This window comes from Psammomys obesus, unplaced genomic scaffold (assembly GCF_907164565.1).
Source record: "Psammomys obesus unplaced genomic scaffold, mPsaObe1.curated_primary_1811, whole genome shotgun sequence".
Classification (NCBI taxonomy): Eukaryota; Metazoa; Chordata; class Mammalia; order Rodentia; family Muridae; genus Psammomys; species Psammomys obesus.
This window is the reverse complement of record NW_026593286.1, coordinates 28,884,791-28,900,760: the sequence shown is the minus strand read 5'-3', so window position 1 is coordinate 28,900,760 and position 15,970 is coordinate 28,884,791.

The following is a 15,970-nucleotide window of genomic DNA, read 5'->3' as shown; positions in this document are numbered from 1 at the left end:
GTTTTCCCCAGCCTCTAGATTCAAAGCTGCAAAATGCATAGTGTTTAAATAGATCTCATTATATCAGCTACACCAAATCTCTCCTCTTTATATACAGAGGATTGCACCTCTTTCTCTGTCATGCAACATTAAAATAGGAGCATACACAAGGTTGACATGAATTTGACAAAAAATTAATGATTTGTACATCACTTTAATGCTTCAAATCTGCAATTCATGTATGCTAATTAATTCATAATGGGCTGTTGAAGAACAGAATTGTCATCCTGCTGTTTCACAGGTTTCTGGGAGCTTCCATGCAGCACAGACTTGCCAGGCTGGCTTCTGGATCCTGGGCTGTAACATGGCAGATCTATGATAGCATCCCCCAAAAAAACTCCCCCCTCACACACACAATTGTTTCCTGGATATGGTGCTTTAATCTATCAGAGTTACGATGGCATATCTCAAATAAGTGGTTCCTGGGTGCTGCAATACATTCTTGGAGCCACGGCATAATGTCACTATATCTAGATGATTGATTTCGGGATTTTAGGCTGTCAGGCTATACCTCAGAGGGCAGCTGTCAGCTCCCGAAATGTATGGAGTTGTATTATGCAACACATTCTCAGAATATATCTACAACTTTAAAAAATATTATTTACAGATAAAAATGGCTGCAATACTAATAGAACAGAAGCAGAGCGGATCACAAAGATCAGTTCTTTTCTTACTATACCATCATGTAGATCTCCCTGCTTGAAGGGAATCAGCCACCAGCTGATTCAGCCACAGCCCCTTGTCTGTTCTCAAAACAGAGACAAAGGCTGTTCTCAAAGCAGAGACAAAGGGTATCAGGGTCGCAAGAGTCTGGGCTGTTTCACAGACAGTGGGGAGACAGCGGTGCTTGCTGGGTTTATGAGTGTGCTGCCATTTATATTGGGAAGCAAACCGACTTTTCCTGATGCAGGGATACCGGCTTGATCTGATGTGGTCTTCGTATCACACCTGCTCATCTGGAAACCGCAGCTGCTGCGCATGTGCAGAGAGAGGACTGCACAAAGGAACAGGAATCAAATTCATCAACAGCTTAAGGAAAAAGTCAGGTTCTAATGGCTCAAACTCTTGTGTTGAAGCGTCTTACAGAGAAGAAAAACAAAAACTAGAGATCATGTGAGAAAAACTGAGTGAAGCAGGGGGGAAAGCTACTCCAAGTAGAGTTGAGTTGTTGAAAGATTTTTGATATTGCCAGTAGTCTTTTTACAAGCAGAGGGAATAACGATGAGATTGAAGGACATCTGGAAGCGCTTTAGGCAGTAAGAATTTAGTTGCAGTGTTTATTTAAGGTCTATAAGCAAGTGTAAAGGAAGACCCATTAATCATCATTGGTGTTTTTAAAAATTTGAATGATTGCAAGTGCCTTTTAAATGATTTGCCTTTTCAAAGATACAAAATGGTATTCCAACCTATAACCCATGCATTGCTCTCTAGCCAGGAAATGTACATTCAATGTATTGATGACATTTTCTAATTCATATTTGTTTTGGTTCTAACTTCTAAAAAGAAAAGACTGATGTAGCCAGGCTTGCCCAGAATTCCCTATGTAACTGAGGCTGAACTTAAACTTCTGATCCTCCTGCCTCTAAATCTCAGTTGCTGGGATTCTTAATAATACTTGAATCACATTTTCTTGTGAGGGAACTCAAGACACAACTTGATGCTCCGTGCAATGGTTGGGTTAATCCAAGCTGGAGATTAAATTTTGTGTTTTGGTAAACATTTAAGCCTGAGATGCTGGGTTATTTGATCAGTTTCGATTCTGAAGAAACTTCCAGAACTTTTCTAGACAAATAGTTTACATTTTACATCTCACAACAGTTTGTTAGTGGTTGGCTTCCTCCACATTCCTCACCTGCCCCATCCTTTTACTTCAGATGTTCAGTGTGAATGATACACAGGCTGTTTTGCCTTGCTGAAGTTTTGACTTGAGTTCCCTCATAACTAGACATCTATTAATTCAGTGTTGTTTTTATAACATTGCTATCTGCTCTTCATGTTCAAAGATGCTGCTTATTTTGATTTGTTGTTCATTTTTTTATTGATTTCTGAGTTATTTATATATTAAGAAAATGGGTGTTGTCAGATTAGCAAACAGCTTCTTCAGATCTCTGAGTCTTTTCTTACATTTACTTAACATCGTTTTGGAGACACGGTCTCACCATGTAGTTCTGGCTGTCCTGTATTTCACTCTGTAGATCAAGCTGAATTCAAACTCATGGAAATCTTCTGCCTGCCTCTGCCTTTTGAGCTCCAGGATTAAAGGCATGCACCACCATGCCTATCTAGTATTAACTTTTAAAGGGAAGAAAGTCATAATCATAATTTTATTATATGTTTACCTGTATATCTACATTTATATCTTTATAGTTGGTATGTGAAAGGTTCCAGGACTCCTATAAATAATAAAATCCAAAGGGTCTCAACTTCCTACATAAAATGGCATAGCATTTGTACATAATCTGGGCCTATCCTCTTCCATGTAATACATCATTTCCAGGTTACGCACAAAACCTAATACAATATGGTGTAATTCTTGCTGGTTGGCTGGTTTATGTGAGTTGGCATGTCTGGCTCAATTCTTTTATTTTTATGTTTCTGATTACAGCTGATTCAGGTTGAATCTAACCCAAACCACCTAGTGTGTGTCTTCTGCTCTATTCCTCTTCATTCTCAGCTCATCTGCCAGATTTTCATTTACCTTACGTTTACTTTGTTCCTTATGTTCCACCATCCTACGGTGACGGCTGAGGATCCTTGAAATCATCTGTCTATACAAAGACTTTACATACACACATGCTCATAGCTGCTGTGTTTTGAATGGCCAGGACATTGAACCCACCCAGATAGTCACCCACAGGTGAGTAAATACATACATTGTGCTATATTTGTGCTCAACTGCTCAGTCTTAGAAACAGAAGGAGTGTTACTTGGGTAATGTGTGTGCATCTGAAAGTAATTATGCTGGCAGAAGAAGCCAAGCAGAAAGAGGACACGCTGCATGATTTCATTTCTATGACAGGACAGGAAATGCAAGGAAATCTACACTGACACAAAGCAGATTAGTGGAGCATGGGGAGGAGGTGTGAAAGGATGCAGAATTCTGAGGGCAGCAGCAACCTGTGCCTGGTGATAGAGATGCCAGTTCACTTGGTTGGCTGAGTGCTTCACAAGCATGCACATATCTTAAAAATCAACCATATTTTCAACATGAGTGTATACAGTTTATCATATGTCCATTATATCTCTTGAAGCCTGTTAAAGTCTTCCCTTTGTCATGTTCAGAGTCCCTGACTGCTGTGTCCGGCTTTCCCCATGGTTGAGTCATAGTATAGAACAAGAAATCCGTGTGCTTAAAGCAAGATGGACTTCCACCAGCAACTGTCCTATTCAGATTCTAAGACACAGTCCCTCTCTCTGGCCTCTTGCTTTACCGTAGTGCATCGCTTACTTTGTCAAGAAGGATGGAGTTGATGTAAAACTTCAGACACTAAGTTCGAGAGAAGCAGTAGCGTTGCCAGAGCTAAAGTTCAGGAAGGTAAGAAAGACCCATCTGGTGCTTACTTAGCTCATCAGCATTGTCATTCCAAAATGACAATGATGGGAGAAGAGAAAACATTTGCAAGAAGTGTAGTTGACTCATCTCTAGAATATACAAAAATTCTTAGAACTTATTAATAAGGAGAAAATGACCCCTCATAAAAACAAAGTAGATAATCATACATATATATGCATACACATATATGTATATATACCTACATACATACACATATATGCACATATAGATCATCTACTTACCTACGTATGTAAGGTATTGTACATCTATCTATCTATCTATCTATCTATCTATCTATCTATCTATCTATCATCTGTCACCTACCTGTATATATGTACATATATATGTATATACATATATGTAGGTAGGCTATAGATAGATATACACATATATGCATATATATGTAGGTAGATGATAGTCTATCTATCTGGCTTTCTATCATCTACCTGCCTACTTACATATATATGCTAATATGTATATCTATCATCTACCTCCCTACCCACATACATAGAGATAGATAGAGATATATCAACTCATATGCCTATATGAATGCACAAAAAGCCCATTCAAAAGCACTTACTCATATCAGGAAAAACAACTGAAAAAGCATACAACATGCTAAGAGTTTTAGCCACCCAGAGGGCTGCTGAAATTAAAAATAATAATAACAATACAAAATGTTAGTGAGGATGTTGGTATGTAGAATTTTAACACATTGCTGGAAGGATTTTAAAAAATGCTAAGATTACCTTCAAAAGCTGTTTTGAGAATTTCTTTTAAGAGTTAAGGATATAAGTCAGGTATGGTGGCCCATGACTTTAATCCCAGCACTCAGGGAGGCAGAGGCAGGGGAATCTTTGTGAGTTCGAGGCCAGCCTGGTTTACAAAATGAGTCCAGGACAGCCAAAGTTTTTGTTTCGAAAAACCATTAAAAAAAAGTTAATATATGATCCCAAGGGCCTAGCAATTTCTCTTCTGAGTGTGTACTCAAGCGCATGGAAGCATTGCCAACACAAATATGTGAACATTTGTCGTGGTTTTATTCAAGATTGCCCACAACTGGAAACTCTTTCTTTCTGCCCCCTTTGGGGACTCTAGTCACTTGTGTGTTTGAGATCTGAAGCTGTCCTTTAGCTTTGGTGCCCTGCTCATTTGATTTTCCAAGTTTTGAAACCAGTTATCTCTGGGTTTTGTTTAAGGTAGCTTCTATTGCTATATGGTCATGATTACAGATCTTTTCTTTTCCAGTATGTAATATGCTTTTTCCCTCCAAGTCAGTAGTTTACACTACTAGAAGATCCATTGGCTCTTTAATGTTGTCCATGCCTCTAAGCTCCATGAGATATCTTTCTTTTTGTTATAACTGAACTGTTATAATACTTTTAAGTGCTTTGTTTATGAACTGTATTATTGTCTGTATCATCAGTTTCAATTGATTGATTTTCCCTCTCATTATAAGTCACACATTGTTGCTTCAAATGCTAATTCTGTTAATTTCAGAATAAATGTTCGACACTGTGAATTTTACATTTGAGATTAAAGGTTGAATCCTTGTAAATATTCTTGAGAATGACTGTAGAATGAATCTGAGCCACTGTTTGACCATTGTTGTACAGCCTTTCTTCTTGGGCCTACTTACTTTCAACGCTCCAGCCATATCCTTCTACAAGTTACCTAGTGTCCCATGAATGATGAGATTTTCTTCCCTGGCTGATGGGGATAGGGATCATTCCTGGCTTTGTAAAAGCACCTGATATGAGCTTTCAGAGACGTTTTTCTTCAGACGTGTATAGTGTACATGCAAATATGTACCAAAGACATCTTGGGTGAAGAGTGAAAAGTGGAGGACTGGAGATGTGACCATCAGTTCATCTCTTTCTCTCTTCCATAGCCTCTAACTACACAAACACCCTCTCTTTTCCACTCTAGGAGGCCACTGCGCTCTACTTACGATAACTCCCTTCTGCACCATACCATAGACTATGTAGGCAATAGGCATCATAGGACCCGCCAACACTGTCCTCTACACATCCATGTTCACTTTTTCATGTCATGATGCCCAGAATACTCACAATGTTTACATCGTATTTTTTGTCCATTTTTGCTTAGTTGTTTCAGAAATAACATTATATTTGTTTTTCTAAGGTGCTATTAATTTACAAAGAAACGAGAAGCTTGCAAATAATTTTTGAGGTAAAAGAAGATTCCGGTGTCAAGTTGAGGGAGACAGAAGGCTGAAGTATAGGACCAGCCAAAACCTTCCAGTTTGAAAACAGAAAAGGTTATTTTTTTACATAGAAGAAAGCATCTTTGAACAATGCTGAGTCCTGAGCACAGAAACCAGGAATGTATTACCTCCTAGGGCGAAAGTGACATTGCAAGTTGGCCCAATAGTGGAATGATTGTAGGCTAGGGGGTAGATCAAACAGAATCACTATTGTTTTTGTAAGAGAAAGATGGAGACAGGATTGTCAGAGATGTGGACATGGAAGACAGATAAGTGACCATGAAAATTGCCATTTTGTTACAAAGTTAAAAGTTCTTTGGAAAGCAATATGACAGTGCTGATGGGATCATAGTCTGGTGTGGACCCAGAAGCCAAGAATATAAGGCAACCTCAAGAAGCTGGGAAATGCAAACAAACAAACAAACAAGCAAATATGTTCCCTTAGTGCTCCCAGAAGGAAAATATCTCTGTTAAAATCTTAAATTAAGTCCAGCCAAGACCCATTTTAGACATTAGAACTCCAGAACTTATGTGATAAGTTTTTGGTATTTTTTTATTCTTTTCTCGTATATTACATCCTGGCTGTAGTTTCCCCTCTCTCTTCTCCTGCCAGTCCCTCCTGGTCACCTTTCCTCTCCCCCAGATCCTCTTCTCCTCTGTTTTCCTTCAGTAAAGGGCAGGCTTCACAGAGATATCAACCAAACATGGAATATCAAGTTACAATAAGGTAAGGAAATAAGCCGATAAGACAAGGCAACCCAGTAGGAGGAAAAGGGTCCTAAAAGCAGGCAAAAGGCCAGAGACAGCTCCCTCTCCTGTTAGCAGTCCCACAAGAACACCAAGCAACACAACCATAATATATATGCAGAAGACCTAGCTCAGACCCATGCAGACTCCTGGGTTGTTGGGTTGGTCTCTGTGGGCCCCCATGAGCCTGGTTAGTTGATTCTGTGGGTTTTCTTGTGGTGACCTTGACCCCTCTGGCTTCTGTAATTCTTCCTCCCCCTCTTCCCTCTGGCTTCTGTAATTCTTCCTCCCCCTCTTCTGCAGGATTCCCCAAACTCCTCCTAATGTTTGTCTATGGGTGTTTGCATCTGCTCCCATCAGTTGCTGGATGACGCCTCTCTGATGGTGGTTATGCTAGAATCCTGCCTACAAGTATAGCAGATAGGAATAAGGTTATGCTTTTTTAGACTACTAGGTAATAATTGGACATAACAGTGATTAGACAGTAGCACAGCTCAGGATTAGAAAGGCTTCCTTTTGCTCCTTTAGTCTCAACAAGAAGATGGCCAGGTAGGAATGTTTCCATCTGCAGGCTTCCTCACTCAGTAATAGACATTCTTTACCTCCTGGTGTAGGAAGGACTAAACTCTAAAAGTGTCCCATGTGCTGTTTAATACATCTCATCATGTATTAAACTGACTGTAATAAAGGTGCTTATAGTAACACTGGTGCCTGTGAAGTCTTCAACCTTCATGTGCCAGATAGATGCACATTACATGAGGCTGAAGGAAAGAAATGGATCTAAAGGCCTAAGATTAGAAACCATTTACTATCTTCAGCATTAAAATCTTATTTAAGAAAATTTAAGTCTCCTCTTCAAACATTTGTATTTAGAAACATGGGGCATTAGCTACTTTTTGTTGCTTTAATAAAACACCGTGACCTAAGGTGACTCACAGAAGGAAGAGTCATTTTGGCCTACAGTTCCTGTAAAAGAATTTTAAACAACTAACATGGCTGCTCTGGCAAGGGATCACATCGAAAGACATAGGTCTGTGTGATCCAGCTGGAATACAGACATGTCCTTAGTGTGTGCACCCTTAATCCCTCTGGTTGGAATACACACCTTTAATCCCTCTGGCTGGAATATAGACACACCCTTAGTACACATTTTTAATCCCAAACAATGAAAGTAAGGTTAGTTTGAAAATGTCCTCTAATTGAGGGGCAGACAAAATGACAGATCAGAGACAGATATGAAAGAATGAGTCAGATTGGAGAGAGAAGAGAGAGGCTACTTAAGAGAGTGCAGGGAATCTTATGGAAGAAGAGGGAGATAGAAAGACCTGCAGAGAACAGGAGCTCCATCCACGAGGGAGCAACAGAACCAAAAAAATCTGGTCCCAGGGGTCTTTTCTGAGACCGATACTCAAACCCAGGACCATGCATGGAGATAACCTAGAACCCTGCACAGATGTAGCCCATGGCAGCTCAGTGTACAAGTGTGTACCCTAGTAAGGGGAATGAGGACTGTCTCTGACATGAACTCAGTGGATGGCTCTTTGAACATCTCCCCATGAACAGGGAGCAGCCTTACCAGGCCACAGAGGAAGACAATGCAGCCAGTCCTGATGAGACCTGATTGGCTAGAGTCAGGTGGAAGGGGAGGAGGACCTCCCCTATCAGTGGATTGGGGAAGGGGCATGGGAGGAGAAAAGAGAGGGAGGGCTAATGGGGAGCAGACTAGGGAAGAGGCTATAGCTGGGATACAAGGTGAATAAGTTGTAATAAATAAAAAAAATAAAATAAAATAAAGTGCTAGGAGAGAGAGGGGAGTTGAGGTCAGTGCAGTTCAGTCGAGTGTAGTTGAGTTCATGCAATTCCATTCAGTTCCGTTCAGTTAGTGCAGTCAAGGCAGTTCTGTTAGTGGAATTCAGAGCAAGTTTTTGTTTTTGTTTTTGTTTTAAGCAGAGAAATTCAGTCAGAAGCCAGTTTGAATCAGGCAGCTTGGAGAAATTTTGAGCCAGAACACCTGAATTGAACCAGCTAGCCAGAGGTCAGAAAAAAACTAGGAAGGGTGAGTTTATTCAGTACTAAGTCTCAAAGTCTTAATGAAACATTCCAGGCCTAGGTTAGCAGCTGAAGGCTGGAAGCTGAAGTGTTTAAGGTCCAGGCTTACAGAAGATTAGAATGTATGGAGGCTAGAAGCTTCTAGGCCTAGGCCTAAAAATAGTTAGATAAAAACACTCTGGGCTCAGCCCAAGCCATGTATTTGTAAGGCTCTCATCTCATCCCTTGTCTGAGGAAATAAAAACGACTTTTACAGGTTCCAGAGGGTACAGCTCACTCGTGGTGGAATGGAGATTCGGCAGCAATCAGCTGGAGTAGGAAGTTGATAGGTCATATCTCAACCACGTATAGGAAGCAGAACATGAAATGGAACAGGGTGAGGCTAAGCTTTCAAAGCTCTCCCCTGAAGCAATGCACTTCCTCCAGCTAGGATCCATGTCCTAATTGCTCCATAACATCCCTAAACAACAGCACCAACCAAAGATCAAGTGTTCTAATACATGAGCCTGTTGAGGGACCATTTTTCATTGAAACCACCACAAAGGGCTTTCATATTCACAAAAGGGGATTACCTATATTTCACATTCTTGGTCCTAGTTTATTTCTTGTTGCTTTTCATCACTTAAAACAATTAAATAGCTTTATTCAATTTCTATAATTCAATTATCAGCTTTTTAATCATGATTCCTGGATACCTTTGTTTCTACCTGTACATTAGCTTTTCATCACAGTGACAAAACACCTGAGGACAGGAACTTAAAGAATGATCGATCTTGGCTCCAAAGCTTTCAATTTGTGGTTCCTCGGCCTTTTTGCTCTGGGCTTGAGGTGAGGCAGAAGTAGAAGAAAGGGAAGAAGAAAGCAAAGGGAGAGAAGAAAGGAGAAAGAGAATGAGGGAGACAGGAGAACAGTGAAAAGAGATGATAAAAGAAAAATAAAGTAGAGAGGAGAGAAGAGGAGCCTGGGACTAGATATCTCCTTCAAGGCATGTCCCCAACAACCAGTTTCCTCCAAGGAGATCCCACCCCCTAAGATCCCAATTGGCTATTAACTCATCTGAAGACCAATTTTCAGATCATGTGTGTCATGCAGTCAAGTCTCAGCAGCCACCACCTAGGGACCAAGCTTTCAATACTTGAGGCACTTAAGCGCGTCACTGATCCAAAGCATAACACTGAAGTTAAGCCATAATCATTTCTTATTGGTGCAAAGAACTGAACAGTCCCCTTCCTGGGCCAGGTGGAAAGAGCTGTGGGGAGTGAGTTGGCCCTTTAGGTGGTAAACCCTCTCTGGATGTGTGAGGATGAGCACAGATAAGTAGTCAGCTGACCTGTACATGCATTGTGGTGGAGGAGAGCTTTGCTCCTGGCTAAACACAAGCAGACATTGTTGAGGTTAATTGCAATTCCCCTGGACTCTCTGTGAGAAGTAAGTAATGCTCCACAGCCTTTTGTGCCTCAGCATTGCACTCTGAGTTCAGGTCAGGCAGAGTAGAGTCAGTGGGATTTATTTTCTTTTTTCTGTTCTATTTTTTTAACTTGTCATCTGTATTCTTATTTACTAATATACTTTATAGAGTTACATGTTGGAGTCTCAGGATTGTTGGTTTTTTTAATTAAATTTGTATTTTTTATATTAATTACAGTTTATTTACTTTGTATCCCAGCTGTAGCCTCCCTCCCCCATTCCCTCCCAATCCCACTTCTCCGTCCCTCATCTCCTCCCCTTCACCTCTCCAACTCCACTGATAGGGGCAGTCCTCCTCCCCTTCCATCTGAACCTAACCTATCAGGTCTCATTAAGATTGTCTGCATTGTCTTCCTCTGTGGCCTGCTAAGGCTGCTCCCCCTCAGGAGGAGGGTGGTCAAAGAGCCATCCAGTGAGTTCATGTCAGAGACAGTCCCTGTTCCCCTTACTAGGGAACCCACTTGGACACTGAGCTGCCATGGGATACATCTGAGCAGGGGCTCTAGGTTTTATCCATGAATGGCCCTTGGTTGGAGTATCAGTCTCAAAAAAGACCCTTGTGCCCAGATATTTTAAAGGTTCTGTTGCTCTCCTTGTGGAGCAGATGTTGAGACTCTTAACCAAACATTGGGCAGAGTGCAGGGAATCTTTTTTTTTTTTTTTAATTTTTTCATCTTCTTTCTTTTTCTTCCTTGGCTCTATAAAGTTCTGATTAAACAAGCCAAGACCTGGTTTTCAGACAGACTAGATGAGACAAGATATGTACTGGCAGAATTAGGTTTAAGGTGCCCTAAATTAGTTTGGTTAGCTTTATATTATTTATAGATGGATAATATATACTTATTGAAACTGTGTCTGTATAGGATCACGAATCCAATTTCTTATAAAAATCAGATATTCTCTTTTTTTTTCTTTATGAACTAAATAGTAGCAAAGAACAGAGCTTCCTTTTCTGTATTTTCACTTCAGTTACTTTTAAGAATCCAGTCATAGGTCTAAGAAAAGTTTTCACCTTGACATATATTAAGTATGAAGCTGTTTTGTTTCTCAAGCAGATATGTGTGTACATGCCCTCTTCATGACGTCTTCCCATATCCTAATCGGGATGATTCTAAAAATGACCAAGGCTAAAAGTTACTTGTATAAATGGAGTAGCATTGTCTTATTTTTTTTTTTCTATGCTCTCATTTATCTCTCACAAAGCAGGTGTCAGGTTCTCTCTTGCGAAGCTACCAATGAAATAATGATGCTGGGGTTGGGGAAAGAGTGAAGAAGTCTGGCTTTCACAAGCACTGGGGAACACCCCCCTCCCCCAGAGGTTGCAGGCTGATTACAAACTGTCAATCAGGTGAGAAAGCTCATTGAAGGCTGATAATATTTTTTTGGAGGGGGAGGGGAAGAATGAGGATTAGGCAAAGAGAGTTCAACTCAGGAAAACTCAGCAGATAGAATAGGCGAATAACTCCTCATCAGGTAGTTTCTTAGAACAAGTCTTACTTGGGAATAGAGAATCTGGGTCTTCTGGGTGCTCAGTCCCTAGTGGTAGACAGTTGCAAAAATAAGATCTAGCCTACAATTTGGGAATAAAAATGACAAATAAATGTTATAAAATTGAAGCCATTTATACGTACACGGCCTCCGTGCCTTTACTTTCCCTAGAAAATTAATTTTTACGTATGTACAAGGTGCCTTTGGGGTCCTAAGAGCTACCGGTGGACAGCAGACACACAAAGCCTTCAGAGTTGAAAAACTGGCAGAAGAAAAGTATGTTAGGGCAGCGTGATCACATACACCGGCACTGTGGTGTCAGAGTATGTGACGATGCGGCCTGACTCTGCAGATAGGATTGTTAAAAGCCTTGAGATTGAGACATGGTTATCTTGGACTATCCAGGTGGTCCCAGTGCAATCACAAATGCCCTTCTGTCTGATGGAGGCAAGAGGCAGGGTGAAGAGACAAGGAAAGCTGACATTGGAGGAGAGAATCACTATGTGGCTGGCTTTAAAGACAGGGAAAAGGCTCAGGAGCTGCTGAATGGAGGTCACCTTCCACAATGGGAAAGGTAAGAGAATATATCGACCTCTAGAACCCACAGTGGGAGCAGAGATCTGAACCAGGGCACCCCCTCAGCAGGACAATCAGAGAGCAGATTTCGGTAGCTCTGCCAGGCCGAGGTTTCAGACTTTTAGAGAAATGCAGTGGCTGGTGCAAATGGTTGCTCTGCGCAGAGCGGATCTGAGGAAGGAGAAGCAGAAGATGCTAGAAGAATATGATTAGGAAGTGGTAATTATGCAAGCACAGACAAGAATGAGAAGCAGGTACAGTTCTCAAGGTGGTTTTTACAGAACCCGGTAATTGGTTGCTCCACGGAACCAATGTTTGCCCTTAATTAATGAGGGGAGGGCACAGCTCAGTGGTAGACCACTTGTCTAGAAAGTATGAGGTATAAGGGTTTGAGCCACAGCACTTGCCCAAATAAATGCTTTTCAATGTCTATTACAGGATTGTTTCAGAATGTAATTACCAGTTCCGGGGTGTGTCTAGTTTGGGGCTAACGCAAAGAGTCTTGCTATCAGTCTTCGTTCCTATGCCACTCTCATTATGAGCACGTAATTTTATTTCTCTTGGATAAGTACCTAGGGATGAAATTGCTGGCTTACACCAAGGGCGGGCATGTTTGTCATCTACAGCAAGTGCCACGCTGCTTTGCAAAGCGACTGCCTGATTTTACACTCTGCTCGGTGAAGCCCTAGACAGTACAGGTGGGAAGAGAGTCAGTATGTTCCTGTTCCCTTAAGCCCAGGAACAACAAGGCCGCTTTCTTATCCTGCTCCATGTTTTCTGAGCTAGGCGAGACAAAGGAGGGAAGAGCAGGCTCGTTGTCCTCCGAGTAGATTTTCTGGGGCTTGGAAATCTTTTCGTTGTTGTTGTTCAAATATTCCCTAAATGGTCACTAATTCTAGGGAACGCTTTCCTTGCATGCCTCTCTAGATGGTATTTGCCAAATCAAGTCGTAAGATAAAAGCAAACATTCCCACTTCGGATGGTATTTACTCTTAGGCAATTTTGAAGTTGTTTTCAGCTTTATTTAGGTACCTATGAGTGTTTTGCCTGCCTGTATGTATGTGTAGCACATACATGCCTGGTGCCTACCTAGGACAGAAGAAGGCATCAGATCTTCTGGTACTGGAGTTATAGATGGATGTGAGCCACTGTGTGGGTGGCGGAAATCGAACCCCTGTCCTCCACAAGAGGACAAGTAGTATTAACTACTGAGCCATGTCTCCAGCCCCATCTCTTAGACAAGGATGCTGAGGTTTTAAGCTTGACAGATGCTCATTGTTTTCCTACCCTCCCCAGAAGAGATGCCATAATTCTAAATACTCTGTCACATCAGCCCCACCTCTACCTTAGCCTCTGAGTCTGCATGTTCAGACAAGCTTCCCCTTGTCTGAGAATCCTTCACTGAGGAGAATCCTTCACTGAGGAAGCTATTACTCCCTCAGATCCTCTCTCCGAAAGAGAAAGTGTTCTTGTCACAGGTAAAATATGAAATGGGACTTCAGAAAGCTGGAAAACTGCCAACCAGAAAAGAACCCAGAACCAACAGGCTTCATCTAGGACTCCGTCAAACCAGAATGTACAGCCTCTGGCTGGAAAACTATGTTCACCTACATAACAGAGCAATGAAGGAAGGGCTAAAGGAGCAGATGAGAGATATGTATGTGAAGTTCAAAGATGAGGGGACTTAGTGGTGAGAAATTTACAAAAGAACTATGGTCCTGAGCAGCTTTGTGACTTTTGCTTTGAAAAAACCAAACCAAACCAAAACAAAACAAAAAACTGGGGAGATGGAGATAGGGGGTGTTACAAATGCCTTGGTGGGTTAGAAATCTTTCCCTGCTCGGAGGATCCCTGTTCTAGGGACAAGAGCTTCCCACATTTAAGAAAAAGGGGACAGTGGGTTCAAGGGTGGATCCTTTTAAACACATGCCCACTGGAACTTGTCTTATTTTGTTTTAAAAAGTGGTCTCTGTGACTGCAATTAAGCTAAAGGTCTCAGGATGAGATCATCCTGCAGAATGCAGGAGAGTCTTAAATCGGTGATGAGGCGTCATTGTAAGAGTTGAGAAAGGAGGAGAAGGCCAAAAGAAGACGGGGCCGAGACTGGAATTCTGCAGGCTACCAGAAATGAGAGCTATCAAAGAAAGGTTCTTTTCAGTCTTGGGAGAAAAAACAAAAACAAAAACAAAAAACAAGATTCCTGGGCTCAGAACTATCTGTGCTATTTTGAAGATCCTCCACTTATTACACAGCCCAGGAAAGCAATACAGAATAGAAAGTGTTAATAAATATAGCAGCTAAATATCATTCTTGTTTAGTAGGAATGGAGGTGGGGTCAGAGGAGTGTATTTGTGCGCAGGTGTGGAGAGATGGACTGAGCAAGAACTGGTGAAGTCCCAGGCATGTCCAGCAGAGTACAGTCCAAGGGCCGAAAACAAAAAGATCAAGTCGTCTGTGGGGCGTCCTGTTGTGGAGCCATTCCTGGGGTGGCCCCATGACAGCGTCTCTACACGGCTTCACATCACCCATGTATCCAGTCTGAAACAAGATGCAGCCAGAAATGGGGAGGCAACGGTGCCCCCCACGCCATCTCTCACAGGTTCCGTAAATACGTGTGACTTCTCCCTTTAGTTCAGGCTCATTACCAGGAAGTAGGGTAAGCCACACAATTCAGTTCTTTTAATCATTTTTCTCATTATTTTCATTCTCCGTTTTAGCTGTCCCATATTTCTTCACTTCTGTCAAACAGCCCCTTGGTTATACATTTTTCTTGTCGCTCGCCTTAGCAAAACAGAACTAAGCAGTGTAATTAGCATTGCTTATATGAAAGATGTGACTTAGGGAGGGAACGTTGCTATTAATTGCTGACTCACATTGTAAACATCTCGGAATCACTTAAGCATACTGTGTTTCTAGTCCCCTCAGGGCCCTTCATGGAGCACAGCGGAGCTCTGTCTGTCAAGAAATGGTGACTCAGCCATGACCGTGCCAGAGAGATCTAGTTGTGAACAATATGTGACTGACACTGTGGCCACAGTAGACCAGGGCTCTATAAATACCCGTTACGTGTTGTACACGGAAGTTAACTTGGTGGATTCTCTAGATCTTGTCTACAGGGTGGCTACACCAGGATTTTTAAAGGGGAAATCATTTAATCCTAGAAGAAAGCAAATCTATAGTAGATTCTCTTCTGTGGCAGCATTCTGTGTTTGAGGATGATTTTCTTCTGCACTGTCCAAGGAGAATAATGCCTCCTATACTTGGCTCTTGACTTGCACGCCAGGCTTTCAGTTGTGAATTTGCTAAATTTAGCTCAAGTTTTAACTTGCGGATTGAACTAGAAAATTTGGTACAAAGGGGATGGTAAGGCATTGAGCTTTAGATGGAAATAGTCTGTGTTTATAAGTACAAACCCTCTCTAGCTTTATTTCCTGGTCTAGATGGCAGCAGGGGTGTCAGAACACTCTGCTGAGAAAGAGTGATGTGTAAGCAGCAGGCGTATAATAAATGCTTACATAATAGATTATTGCCAACACAACTCGGGCAGGTTTTCATACACTGCAGAGAAAATCCATACTGCTTTTCTCCTCTTTAAGTCATTTGTGAATTGTATGGTTTAAGCAGAACCAAGAGAAAGTCACAGCAGCTCTAAGTTCTTCACCTGAAACCCTCTTGTTCCACCGGGAAGCACCTGGCTCTGACCACAGTTCCAGCCTACGGTTGTGAGACTCTTAGCTGTAGTTTCTAGTATGGCAAGTAATATCAAGACACATATGCACCTGGCTTCTGAGAGGTCTGCGTGCCTCCCCCCCCCCGACTGCAAA